Source organism: Anastrepha obliqua, chromosome 2 (genome assembly GCF_027943255.1).
Source record: "Anastrepha obliqua isolate idAnaObli1 chromosome 2, idAnaObli1_1.0, whole genome shotgun sequence".
NCBI classification, from domain to species: domain Eukaryota; kingdom Metazoa; phylum Arthropoda; class Insecta; order Diptera; family Tephritidae; genus Anastrepha; species Anastrepha obliqua.
Window position 1 is genome coordinate 83,146,334 of NC_072893.1, and position 14,385 is coordinate 83,160,718.

Genomic DNA, 14,385 nt, shown 5'->3' on the forward strand with positions numbered 1-14,385 from the left:
CTCACTTCGACGCGCACTGCAACTGCTACCAATCGCGTACATGTTTTTGTGATTGTGTTAAGCTTATCCAATGTAGTTACAAACATACAACAATGGCAATAAAAAAGGAGCAGAAAATAAATTACAGAAGTACATTGTGAATATTCACTTGCAGTAGCGCCATTTTCACTGTTATTCGAATTGTAACAGAAAAATGGTATGGGCGATGATGTTGGTGGCGCTACGAAATAAATGCAAAACGTTTGTCCAAATGTGGAATTCCAGTGGGTGCTTGATTACTCGACTTCCCCATGGCAACATAGTGACATAAACGAGAATGAAATGGTTTGGGTTACGAATGAATTTATAAGTTAAGTTTGCCATTCGCTGTGTGGCTCAGGTTAGGTTAGGTTAAGGTGGTGGCTATTATTTAGGATTTCGAGGGGCCTGCTTAAGGTACGACTAGAGTCTAGTCAGCGACGTTGTCTTCTGTCAAGAGCGGGACAGTCGCAAAGGAAGTGCTCAACTCTCTCCACCTTCTCTCTCGCGTCTGAGACAAAAGTCATTGGAGGGAAATCCCATATGCTTCCCATGTGTTCCCATTAAGGAGGGTCCGCTGCTGATCTCTGTACAAATAAAAGACCGATCTATATTCCCCTAGCTCTGTGGGCTAGATCTCTCTAGTTACCAGCTAGTGGAATCTGTAGCCCAATTACTTGAGGATAAAGGATGGTGCGGTAATTTCCGGACTCCACCAGGAAGGTTTCCATTTGTCTTTAGGATTCGATGTTTTAAACAGAAGAGAAGCAGACTTTGTCTTTTAAGAGTTCGCTTCATTAGTTTCTAACAGTGAGCTGAACTTATCGAGAGAAGCGTGTTTGTGGAGAGAGGTTGACAGTGACGCTTTGTATTTTGCAGAGGTGGACGGACTGCCTCTTATTTTTGTGATATGAGATGCGGGGAGCTCCAAAGCTTTATACCTTTGCTTATAAAATAGTGTCTTATAACAGCGATAGTGTAACTCAAATCTTTAATTCATCAAGATCCAATATTCAATTCCCCTGCCACCTCTCTGATGATTAATTTGCGGTTATTGATCGATTAACTTTTCTTCCACTTTATTGATGTTTCATCAGTTTTCGGTATCAACAGCCCGCTACTACGTTCGTCATCCTCGATGGACTTACGATCTCATCTGAGCTGTTCATGCTCGTAAACGGCTGTTTTCTTTAGAATATCATTGCAGAAGCCGTTTCCAACATTTCTAAATTCATAAGTCCATTTTTAACGCAAAATTTAGTGCAATCTCGTTGTTGCAAATTGAAACCGATTTTTAAAACTGTACATTGTCTGCTCCTTCTGAGCTTATGCGGCTCCAAATCTTAACTGAAAGTGGTTGTTTGTGTATATCCTACCTTTTTTTACGGACAAGTTTAGCAATTTCTGTTACTGCCTCAAGCCAGCATTCATCGCTAAATATAAGAAAGTCAAGAGTTGATAAAAAGCAAAAAATGAATTGTTAATAATTTTAAAAAGTAATTAGTGATGCTTCGATCACCTGAATCTCATGTCTCAGCCGATTATCGTATACCTAAAAGCCTGCGGATGGTAGCTTTCGATATGCCCATACCAGAGTCGTTTATATACATATAATATTATATTTTAAAATGGAGTTGTGAGACGCGAAACTATTCGCCAAGGCTTTGGTCATAATACCGCGGTCTTCCCTCTGGGTCGTTTTGTAGATTCCTCTGACATGTTTTCTCTTGCTTGCACAGAACAAAGATAAACGTTTCGAATATTCTTGTGATTTTCACTACTGTAGTCTTTGATATTTCAACCACTTCTTAATCTTTTTTCTTTTCTCTTCAAAAAATTACAGCAGGAACTGTAATCACAGAAATGCTTTCTAACTTTTCACTTAATCTGTATTTTGTTTTCATTCTTCATCAAAGTGGAAATGCTCATCCATCAGAGCAGGTGCCAGCAATCGAAATAAAGAAGCAAAGTCTGGAGAATGGCAGGTGAGCTAAGACTCAGCCTTCGCTTTTTCTATATGCGTATTCACCAATTGGCAACTTCAAGTTATAATAAACATATCTTTATATTAAAAAATAAATAAAAGTTAAGAAAGAGAATTGTAAAGAATTGATTTAAAAATTAAACTGCTTTTAGGTTCTTCAGTTATGAGTAAATTCTTTTGGAACATCCGTTTTCTAGGGGTTTCAGTTTGTGTGAAAAATTAGAATCTAGTATTGCTACCCAACTACTAAAACTACTCAAAATATGATAATAAAAATATTTTTTAAGAAATTTTGCTTAAACATGTCTGGGTATGTGAATTTTGGTACATTACAAGTAGCAAATCAGAGATTTGTAGTTTATATAAATACTAAAAAGAAATATATCAGGAATAATAAAAAACTGTAAAAAATGATCGGGTTGTCTTTTTATTACATTTCATTATTCCTGAAGTTCTTACTTATTTATTTGTGACTAATTTATACAACAGACACTTGAGACTTAAGCACTATGTACATAAAAAATAATTATAACACAAAACATATTTTTTTGTATTTTAGTTGTAGCACTTATTTTACATAAAAGTAAATCCAAAAAATTTCACAAAATGTTAAATTCAGACGAAAACTTCATAGATTCGTAAATTCGTTCTGCAAGGAGCGTTAAAATTTATTCACTAAAGATGGAAAGCACCATTAATCGCGTGGGAAACTAGATCAAAAATTAACGAAACCGACTTACATCTCCTATCTATTAGTGGTAATAAATTATTTAATCCGCACCAGAATTCCTTATACGAAATAGAGGCAGAAAAGTTAAGTGGATTCAGAGCAAATCGGAGAAGGATTTTCAATCTATTCTTCTCCTCTTTCCAATAGGTTTAGGTTAGCTTAGATGAAGTAGCTGTCTTTCGACGCACCTAGGCCAGTTAGAAGCGCTTTGTGATACCACCGGAACTATCCTATCCTTACTTTACGTGGTCCTCTCTAAACTCATAGAATATAGCTACACTAGCTAGTTTGACATTCGCAACATCCGCAATGTTGTACAGAAAAAAGTGACCGAGCAATCTCAACCGTCTTCTACACAGAGCCATGCACGCGCATGCAAGTTGTTCAACTATCTCTTCCTCGTATGTATCCTGAGATCTTCTACAATAGTTTTTGGATAGCGCCCCTAATCTACTAACATTCCCTAACACCTACTATGATTTTTAGATCATTTCTACTTAGATAAGTAGATTTAGTGTGACCCATGTTTTATTCCATTTAATTGTTTCCAGTTGAAATTTGCACCAATAATTGATCTATTGTTGGCCCATAATTCTGGTTTTTTAGATGAACTGCTTCACGTAAACGACGCATAACGGTCAAATAATATTCCTTATTAAGAGTTTGGCCAGGTGGAAGGAATTCATAGTGCACCACACCACGAAAATCGAAAAAAACTGTCATCATGACCTTTATTTTTGAACGACTTTGACGTGCTCTTTTTGGTCTGGCCTCGCCTTTAGCACGATATTCGCTTGATTGGTCGGCTGTTTCAAGGTCGTAAGCATAAATCCAAGTCTCATCTCCCGTAATGATGCATTTGAGCTTGTCCTGATAGTCTGAAAGCATTGTTTCACACACATCAACGCGACGACTTTTTTCCAAGAAATTGAGAGTTTTCGGTACCAAACGAGATTTGACTTTTCGTAGGCCCAAATGGTCTTTCCAAATGGTTTTCACAGATCCTTCTGATATTCCGATCATATCAGTAAGGTCAACAGTCAACCGCCGATTTTTGAGCACTAACTCCTTCACTTTATTGACGTGTTGGTCATCTGTTGACGTCGATGGTCGTCCGGAGCGCTCTAAGTCATCAACACGTTCTCGACCCTCTTTGAAGTCTTTGTACCACTTATAAACATTTTTCTGCGACATGATCGAATCATCAAATATTACTGATAATGACATTCACATGAAAGTTAGCCCAGATGTTATTAACAGTGCTGCCAACTCATGAAAAAAATAACTAGAGCGAAATTTGAATCCCGCGAGCAAAATGTGCATTGGAGTACGTTTTGAATATCTTGAAATAGAAAGGATAAGAGATGTACAGTAAGTTCTCCCCGAAATAAGAAAGTTAATGTATTGAAAAAAAAAAACAAAATGCGCAATCAACGTCACCTTGAATTAAATTAAACAAAAAAAAAACGATAGAATCGACCTTCTGTACTAAAGCGACTTAAATTCAATTAATATGTTAACAAACGTGAGCTATAAGAGCGAAATGGAAATATCTCAGGGCAATAATTGCTCCATGATCTTATTCACATAATGGAGGACCTTATTAGATATATTTTGTGATAATTATATTACTGACGTGATGTAGAGTAAGTGAATTGAAAACTTTCTTTCAATTTAAAATACATAAATCTTTATGTACACCTAGAAACTAGTTCATTAAAGTCAGCCTTTAGCCTAAGCACATCCTCTGCATTTGTTACTGAGGCAAACATTTTTATGACTTCTGCTTATAATAGGGTTTTCGCTAATGAAAAACATCTGTTAATATCATTTATATATAAAACGAAAGGAAGGGGGCCTAAATACTACCCTGAAGTATACGAGAAGTGGCAATGAGAGGGGCAGAAAATTCAGCCTCCATTGCAATAACACAATTCCTTTCACTTAAATAAGATTTTAACCATAAAAGGAAAGCCGGTTAAAAGCCGTCAGTTTACACAGGATAATTTATGTGACAAAGTAATAAAGGCCTTGGGAAATTAATGTAGATGCAATTAAATTGAAGTCAAGACAATATTCGCTGAAAATGGTCAGGGTGCATGATAAGGCATCCTTAGGTGGAGACGCAGAATATATTATATATCTATATCTATATCTATATCTATATCTATATCTATATCTATATCTATATCTATATCTATATCTATATCTATATCTATATCTATATCTATATCTATATCTATATCTATATCTATATCTATATCTATATCTATATCTATATCTATATCTATATCTATATCTATATCTATATCTATATCTATATCTATATCTATATCTATATCTATATCTATATCTATATCTATATCTATATCTATATCTATATCTATATCTATATCTATATCTATATCTATATCTATATCTATATCTATATCTATATCTATATCTATATCTATATCTATATCTATATCTATATCTATATCTATATCTATATCTATATCTATATCTATATCTATATCTATATCTATATCTATATCTATATCTATATCTATATCTATATCTATATCTATATCTATATCTATATCTATATCTATATCTATATCTATATCTATATCTATATCTATATCTATATCTATATCTATATCTATATCTATATCTATATCTATATCTATATCTATATCTATATCTATATCTATATCTATATCTATATCTATATCTATATCTATATCTATATCTATATCTATATCTATATCTATATCTATATCTATATCTATATCTATATCTATATCTATATCTATATCTATATCTATATCTATATCTATATCTATATCTATATCTATATCTATATCTATATCTATATCTATATCTATATCTATATCTATATCTATATCTATATCTATATCTATATCTATATCTATATCTATATCTATATCTATATCTATATCTATATCTATATCTATATCTATATCTATATCTATATCTATATCTATATCTATATCTATATCTATATCTATATCTATATCTATATCTATATCTATATCTATATCTATATCTATATCTATATCTATATCTATATCTATATCTATATCTATATCTATATCTATATCTATATCTATATCTATATCTATATCTATATCTATATCTATATCTATATCTATATCTATATCTATATCTATATCTATATCTATATCTATATCTATATCTATATCTATATCTATATCTATATCTATATCTATATCTATATCTATATCTATATCTATATCTATATCTATATCTATATCTATATCTATATCTATATCTATATCTATATCTATATCTATATCTATATCTATATCTATATCTATATCTATATCTATATCTATATCTATATCTATATCTATATCTATATCTATATCTATATCTATATCTATATCTATATCTATATCTATATCTATATCTATATCTATATCTATATCTATATCTATATCTATATCTATATCTATATCTATATCTATATCTATATCTATATCTATATCTATATCTATATCTATATCTATATCTATATCTATATCTATATCTATATCTATATCTATATCTATATCTATATCTATATCTATATCTATATCTATATCTATATCTATATCTATATCTATATCTATATCTATATCTATATCTATATCTATATCTATATCTATATCTATATCTATATCTATATCTATATCTATATCTATATCTATATCTATATCTATATCTATATCTATATCTATATCTATATCTATATTATAATTTCTGGATCTCAAAAATTAGAAGAGTGGCATCTAACAAATACAAGCTTGATGAATAGTAATAACAGGCACATTCGATTCGCCACTTCTCTGCTCGCTTTACGAAAAATTGTTATTTGAAAGCAACAACAAAGTTATGAAGCAACATTCGCCGCTAAAGAGGCGAGGTTCATACCTTAAGTTCATTTGCATACCTATTTAACTATTGAAACCTTTACCTAATCCTTAAAGAGTTATGAAATTCTAATTTAATTCTAATTTAAGTTCAGTTTTGGGTGAAAAAATTCCCAAACAATAAAAGAAGAGTTCCCAAATATTTAATATTTTAATTTTCGATAGATTTATCTGATATGACAGGGCAAGTAAAAAGCACACGTCTAGCGCTCCCCATAGAATTTCAATTTACTACTCTTGCATTTCATTAGTGTATATGTATATATGCAATACAACACTTTAATATGTCAGGTGTGGCGTATGAGTAACAACACACTGCAAATGGCGAATGGCGACCGCAGAAAAAACACGTCTGCTATAAATGCAATTAAAATATAATTTACGCTGATGAATACAAAATGCATACATATGTATATCTAGTAAACATACATAAATACATACACACTTATGTACGTATCTTGTGCAGTTGGTATAACCACAGAAACAGGAAGTGCATGCCATACACTATATGTGTACATATAAGTATGTATGTATATACATATGTGTGTGTATATTCTGAAAACTGCTAAAAAATGGCTGAAAACTGGCCTGAAGCGTTCGTCCTTTTATATAGCGACTCATCCAAAAAAAAAAAATAAATAAATATTGCATATATTTATTGCCATAATTTAATAAAAATGCGTAAAAGTTGCAGGCCAAAAAGCGTAAACCGTAACCGTTATTGGATATTGCGACGTCAGCATTTAAGCACTTGACTTAACCCTGCCTACAAGAGGAAAATACAGCAATAGCAGCATCACCATATCCATTGGTTTTGCAACGGTAGAGTTCAGGTTTTTCTCAGGTCCGAGCTGTCACCCAACAAATGCGCTGTCAAGCTGTCAGTCTAGGTATGCACCTGTTCTTTGTTGATGCAATAACTTTTGTTCTTATTGTACTTTATTTTAAATTTACTTTTTCCAGTATTTCATATGCGATTATATGCCATTGCTTTAGTAGAGCCTGCTTTTTTAAAGTAAATCTTTTGTAGCCAGTGCAAGTTCCTGCAGCGCTTTTTTCCCGTAAAAGAAAAACAAAAATAAACTTGCTTTAGCGTAATTAACCCGATGGTATTGTGAGGTCTCAGTCATCTCGTTGACATGTATGTAAGTATATACTTGTGTGTACATGTGCATACCTTCTTTAATAAGTGTCTATCAGTTGATGCCATTTTATCGCGTTAAACGACCAAAAAATTTGCAATTCAGCTGGATCGAATGCACAGAAAGAAATTGAGGTTTGTGGTTTTCTTGAAGGCTTACCTATATAGAGTAAGTAAATGAGGTCTGATTTTTCTAAAAGCCAAGTATGTATGCTTCAAGGGTGCAGAATCGATAATGATCTTATGAATTTATTCCGGTGAAGTAATAATTTAAGGGGGGCCTCTTAACAGTGGCTTCAAAAAAAGGTGTTTTTTCTAAATTCTTTTTCGAGGCGAAAAAAGCGACACACAGGAATAATCTTTTGCATTTATTTGAAGGCATGATTGAAGAGTAATAAACAATTTTTTAACATAAATAAAAAAACCAAATGGCGGCCATATGAGGCATCTTGCACAGCTTCTTGTTGCGCGCTAGTAAAACGGCGTGTAAGATTGCGGTCGTAGTTTTAAATTGAAACACAAAAGAAAAATATTGTCTTATTCAGAAGGCTTTCCCGCATATAATAGACTACTCTTGTAAAAAAATATGAAAAAATGAACACACAAATAATTATTGAAAAAAAGCGATTTTTTCGCTTTTTTTCAAAAAAAGTGTTAAATAACATTAAAAATGATTTTTTTTATATTTTGTTAGTTAATTAGTTACGCATTTGAATTATCTTTATATAGATTATCGGTTTGAAACGATAAGTTTCGTCGTTTGTTTTTTAATCTTACACGCCAATTTCGAAAACATGGCTTTGAGAAAACGTGTTTCAAAGTTTTCAGAAGGTAGACAGTACATATACTCACACATGCCTGTAACTCCGAAATCACTTTGAATTCCGCTCTAAAATTTTGAGAGCATATTCTCCCATAATATGGATCGATTGCAGTAAAAGAAATCGATTTTTTGAAGCCAACTGATAAGGGGCCCCCCTTAAGGAGTACTTCCAGTGTGAAAGCTGCTTTCATTATTTTTATGGAGGGAGCGATTCCATGTCAAGAGATCCAAGTTTGTGGGCATGGTCTTCAATTTGTCTAAACATTGGCTTATTATAGGTATAAGTATACCTTAGACGTAAAATGGATAAATTTAACATATCTGAGACATATTTATTGTTGAAAATTTTGGTATGGAGTCTGGAACGGCGGACAGTAAAACATTTCAGCTATTCGGTTATCATATTTACTAAAATTTGAGATTTATTTAAATTCAAAAATATTAAATTTTATTCAGTTTTAATACGTAATAAACATTTTATTTAAAACTATGTTTGATCATATAAAATCCCATTGCCCTTACCAGATAAAATGGTAAAATCCTATTAACTTCTGCTCGGGCCGGTGGCCCAATAGAAAATGGAATAGAAAATTCAAATGCTTAATAGCCCTGCATGCTTTCAAATGTCCATTATAATTACTATCATGCTCCTCTCTACTCAACAACTCCTTGATTTCTTTGCTTTAATTTTGCTTTTACTGTAGCCGTAACACTTTCTCTACATTTTTCCACAGTGCGAAAAACGAAGTCATATATAAGCATAATCCACCCTTTTCACTAAAACCACACATAACACATAAACAAAATTTGACTTGCTTGCCGAAAAAAAAATGTAAAAATATTCCTGAACAAAAATGATAAATGACCACACGAGCATAAATCATATTCGCGCCTCCATACATACAGTGGTGCCCAACATTTGACGCACGCACACATACCGGCAACACAACAGACATATAGCCAAATGTATCTAGTCCCGGCTGCAATCCAGGAATACAATATTTAGGATAGAGCAAAATGGCCAGCAAGGACGTCGCAATTTTCCTCCGTTGCGGCAACATAGAAGCTAAAGAATGCGGTGCGAGTTTAAAGGTGAATTGGAATAAATTTCGCAGTATTGCCTGACACTTTTAATGTTTTTGACAATGACATTTTTATGCGCGTTTCATAACAAACAAACAAAAAAAAAACGCTTCACCCACAAAAGAGCACAGCTTTACCGGCCAGACTTCCCTGTGCAACGCGTAGATAGTCGAGTAGTCAAATCCCTTTAGTAAGCGAGTATGCAAATTTTTTTTTCTCGTTGCTTTTTATTTTGTTTTTGGGTAAAACATGAGGTAAGGAGTAGAAAATAGCAACAAGCTGACTACCTGCCGCTCTCTTCGACATACTCACCGAGGCAGTACTAGTGTATCAGTGTGCGAAAGGAAGCATCGTAATTTGCAAGAATATGAAAGAAAAGTGTAGATGGGAACGAAAAATAAAATAGGGGACTAAAATGCGTATAGAAACAACAAGAAATGAGTTAATTTATGTGTGACGTTGTCATCTGCAATACCGGTTTTTAAATATGACAAGATTTGTGAGAGTGTTGCTAAAAACGAATTTGCTTTTATTATTCAAAACCTTATCTGAGCGAAGGAATATAGTTTACCAAAAGTGTGTTACTGAAAAATGTTATGCCGTCATCAAGTCAGGTCCTCATGTGGATATGGACTACACATACCTGTACTGACCTGAATAAGCTGGAATGTAAGTTGAGGCTAAACTCCGTTGCAAAGTGGAATAAGCTCAGTGTGGGGGTGGTTGAACACAGTGGTATATAACACATTGAACTGGCTGATGAATTGGTGAGCTGCTGTCCTTTGGATCATCCAATTTCAGGACCAAGCATAGCGGGAACATTCGGATAGATCATAGTATTGTTGGTCCAGCACTGACACCTGCGAAATAACCTAGTGTTTCCTGAAAGTACTTGAAAGCGTGGTAACAAAATTCCTTTTCATACAGAGAAGGAGCAAGCTTAATTAGAGCCCTGATAGGACTGATTATGAAGCACAATCTATGAGAACAACATATGGTCACAATAAACATTATTACTTAGATTTATTGTAGGTTTGCACTTCGTGCCTGAGTACTTGACAAATTTCACTATTCGCAATTCCATTACCTACCGATTTTGCTTACGACTTTGATTAAGTCCTGTGTCCGTTCTCACTAAACTTTTCTCCGCTGGATTAAATCATATTTAAGCAATAAAATGTTTGCAATTGTGTTTATAATAAATTTTTCCAAAATTCGTTCCATTTACGAGTATACCTATAAGTAACTTTTTCTCCACGGACCTTGTAATGCAAACCGATGTTTTGTTTCGATGTCATGATCATATACCCATGATTTATCACCAGGTATGACCCTTTTAAGCAAATCTGGATCATCACTGACGTTATTCAACAACTCCTGCACGATTGTCATACGACGTTGGTTTTAGTCAAAATTAAGCAATTTTGGAACGAACTTCGCTGCCACACGCTTCATGCCCAAAATTTGCGAAAAGATTGCATGGCATGAGCCAACCGATATGTCGATATGCCGACATCCTGAGCAACTTCTCTAAATGTTATTCGACGATTCTCCATAACAAGTTTCTTCACTTGTTCAACATTTTCATTGCCTGTTGATGTGCTGGGCCGTCTAGAGCGAGCGTCGTTATTCACATCTTTTCGACGTTCTGTGTACCATTTGTAAACATTTTTTGGCTCAGACTACTCTTACTTAGTTCCATTTTGTACTCAAAATTTGATGTAACTTCTTTGATCCATTTTTTTCGATAGCAGAAAATCACCAAACACACAAAATATATTTATACCTATATATATATTTCCCATAGCTCCTAGATAAAGCATAGGTCCCCAATTAACAAGTTATAATTTCGTTTGTTTCGAGCTAGATGTTTAATTTGACTCTAGAAACGGCCTGCTCTGTCCGCCTCTGCTGCTATTTGTCGCCTCCGTATGTTGGCTGGTCTCCCGCACTACGTCTTCTTTGGGGATTCCAGTCTAGCGCTGTCCTTGCGATGTCATCCCGTGGTTTGCGCAATGTGTGTCCGATCCATTTTCACTTGCGACTCATAATTTCTATGTGAACTGGTATTTACCCGGTAACCGCCCAAAGGTCATCGTTGCTTATACTATCAGGCCAGAATATCCACATCATCTTTCGTAGGCAACGGTTTAGGAAGAATTGCAATGATTGTGATATGATTGTTGTTAATGATTCACATCCACTACCCACTTCACGTTGGCATCAAATAAACTGGCATCAAAAAAACCGTGAACATATCTTCGAGACGAATGTAATAACATAAAAAAATAATAATAGTCGAAAGTCGTATGTACGCAGTCCGCGAAATTAGAAAATTTACCTTATTTTTTGTGCAGAACTCGTAGTCCAAAGCGGCGGGTTTTGAGCATAAAAACGGGTTTATCTTACCAAAGAACCACATACATACATTTAAAAAAGAAATTTTAACAAAATAAAAAAAATTATAATTTTTATAAGACACTAATAACTGAAAGTAAAAATAAGGGGGCTCGGAATTCATTTCAGAGCTAAGCTTCCGCAAACTTTCTGGTTCAGAAATGCCAGTACAATACTTCAGTAAACAAACCGAAACCAAATAGGAAAAAATTTAAAATTTAACCCGGCCTAATGTGCACGCCAAAGTATCATATTATTGAATACCTGTAAATTTGTCCACTGGTTTTTCTTTTGTTACTAATGGCATATTTTTGCTGGGATCTTGGAACTGTAATCCGATACCCAAGACTCGAAAAATTGGCGTCTCTATCAAAAACGAGAAATGTGCCCAATCTTGTGGCACGAATATCGAAAAACAAATAATCATCAATGTTTTAAATTTTGAGTAACTCATTCGTGCTCTGTGTTTACAATTATAGTAGCGCTAGATATTGCAAATTCTTAATACTTATTCAAAATGTTTTCCGGTTTTCAGAAAAATATAATTCATGCTGCGAAAAAAACCATATAACTCAAAGTTTCAAACTTTATGCGAAACGTAAAATAATGAAACAAAATTCCATAAAAATTTCAAATATTTTGGGCAGAAAATTTTTTGACAAATTCTGGGTGCGTAGTTTTGTGGCTCATTCAGTGAATGCTCCAACGCAACACCGTTAGATCTTTGTTTTGTTGACGGGGTCATGCACTTCCTTCCATTTAGAAAATGCTGGACTTTTTTATGTGCATAGCGGAAATGCTAAAATGGATGAGGGGAAAAAATATTGTCAAAAATCAAACTGTTAGGTAAATATGCAACTGTAATGTTAATTTTTTATATTAAATAGATGTCTTAATTACGTTTGTCACCTTTTTAAGGAAACATGCTTTTTGACTATTTCCGCCTTAACCAAGTGCGTTACAGATTTACTAGAAATATCACTATGATGTTGTACTGAATAAATCACACAATGTATAAATTGTTTTAATATTTTTATCGTATTTGCAATAGAAAAATACTCGATTTATTTTCTCCACATAATTCGAGTAAATAGTAAAAATATGTTTAACTAACCGTGAATCCGTTAGCTTCTTAACAAGCCTTTTGCTTTCATACACTTACTTCCGGCGTTAATGAACAGAAATTCACATATTAGGAGAGGACACATCCCACTGGAACTTTGTTGAAATAGAAGAGGAAGTTCGCTTGCAGAAGTTAAAAAAACTTAGGAAATTGAAATCAAGGAGTCGGATATAGCAAATGAACAAACAAAGACTTACTACCTTTAAAGAAAATAAATAATATTTCGTTTGGTCGTGTGAGATAAAAGCATAAAATTCTATATGATAAAAATACGATAAATATAGATGATATGAGCAAACAAAATTTTTTTTTTTTGATAAGTTAGTGCCACTCATAACTTCGCTAATTTTCATTAAATTTAATTTTTTTTGAAAAGCTAGAAGCGCTGACCTCTTTGCATGCGTATTTTTCATTGTGTTCAAATGATAACAGGCGTGGCCATAGTTTGGATGTGAGTTTTAAAATTTAAGGCAAACAATTCAATAATCGGTTCCCACTAATTTTAGATAGTTATTTTTTAATTCCTAATTAATTTCAGACTACAAATGAATCTTACAACTAATTAATTTCGTATTTGTTACTAACCTCATATCTATTTATGTATGTAGTCAATATTTTGACAGTGACAGCTATTCTATGTTAAAGCACGCCAAAAAATCAAGTAAATTTGATATGTCACAGTGAATATTTGTAAGCACACAAATTTTTTTTATTACAGGCAAAATGTCAAATTACGTTCCAACAAAACAGCATTTGCGGGGAGGTTTGCTTTTATTCTTCAATTTAAAAAAAAAGTGCAACAGAAGCACATCGTTTACTCTCAGAAGCTTATTCTGAATATGCTTCAGAAGCTGGAGTATGTCAGCAGTAGTTTGCACGATTTAAAGGTGGTGATTTTAACACAGAAGACAAAGAGCGATCAGGTCCATCAAAACAGTTTGAAGACGGAGAATTGGAGGCATTACTCGATCAAGATCCATGTCAAACTCAAGAAGAACTTGGAAAAACATTGGAAGTCACTCAACAAGTCATTTCTAAACGTTTAAAAGCAGTCGGATACATTCACAAACAAGGAAATTGGGTGCCACACGAATTGAAGCCGAGAGACATTGAGCAGTTGTTGAGCATACATCAGCCAATCAGCTGATTCT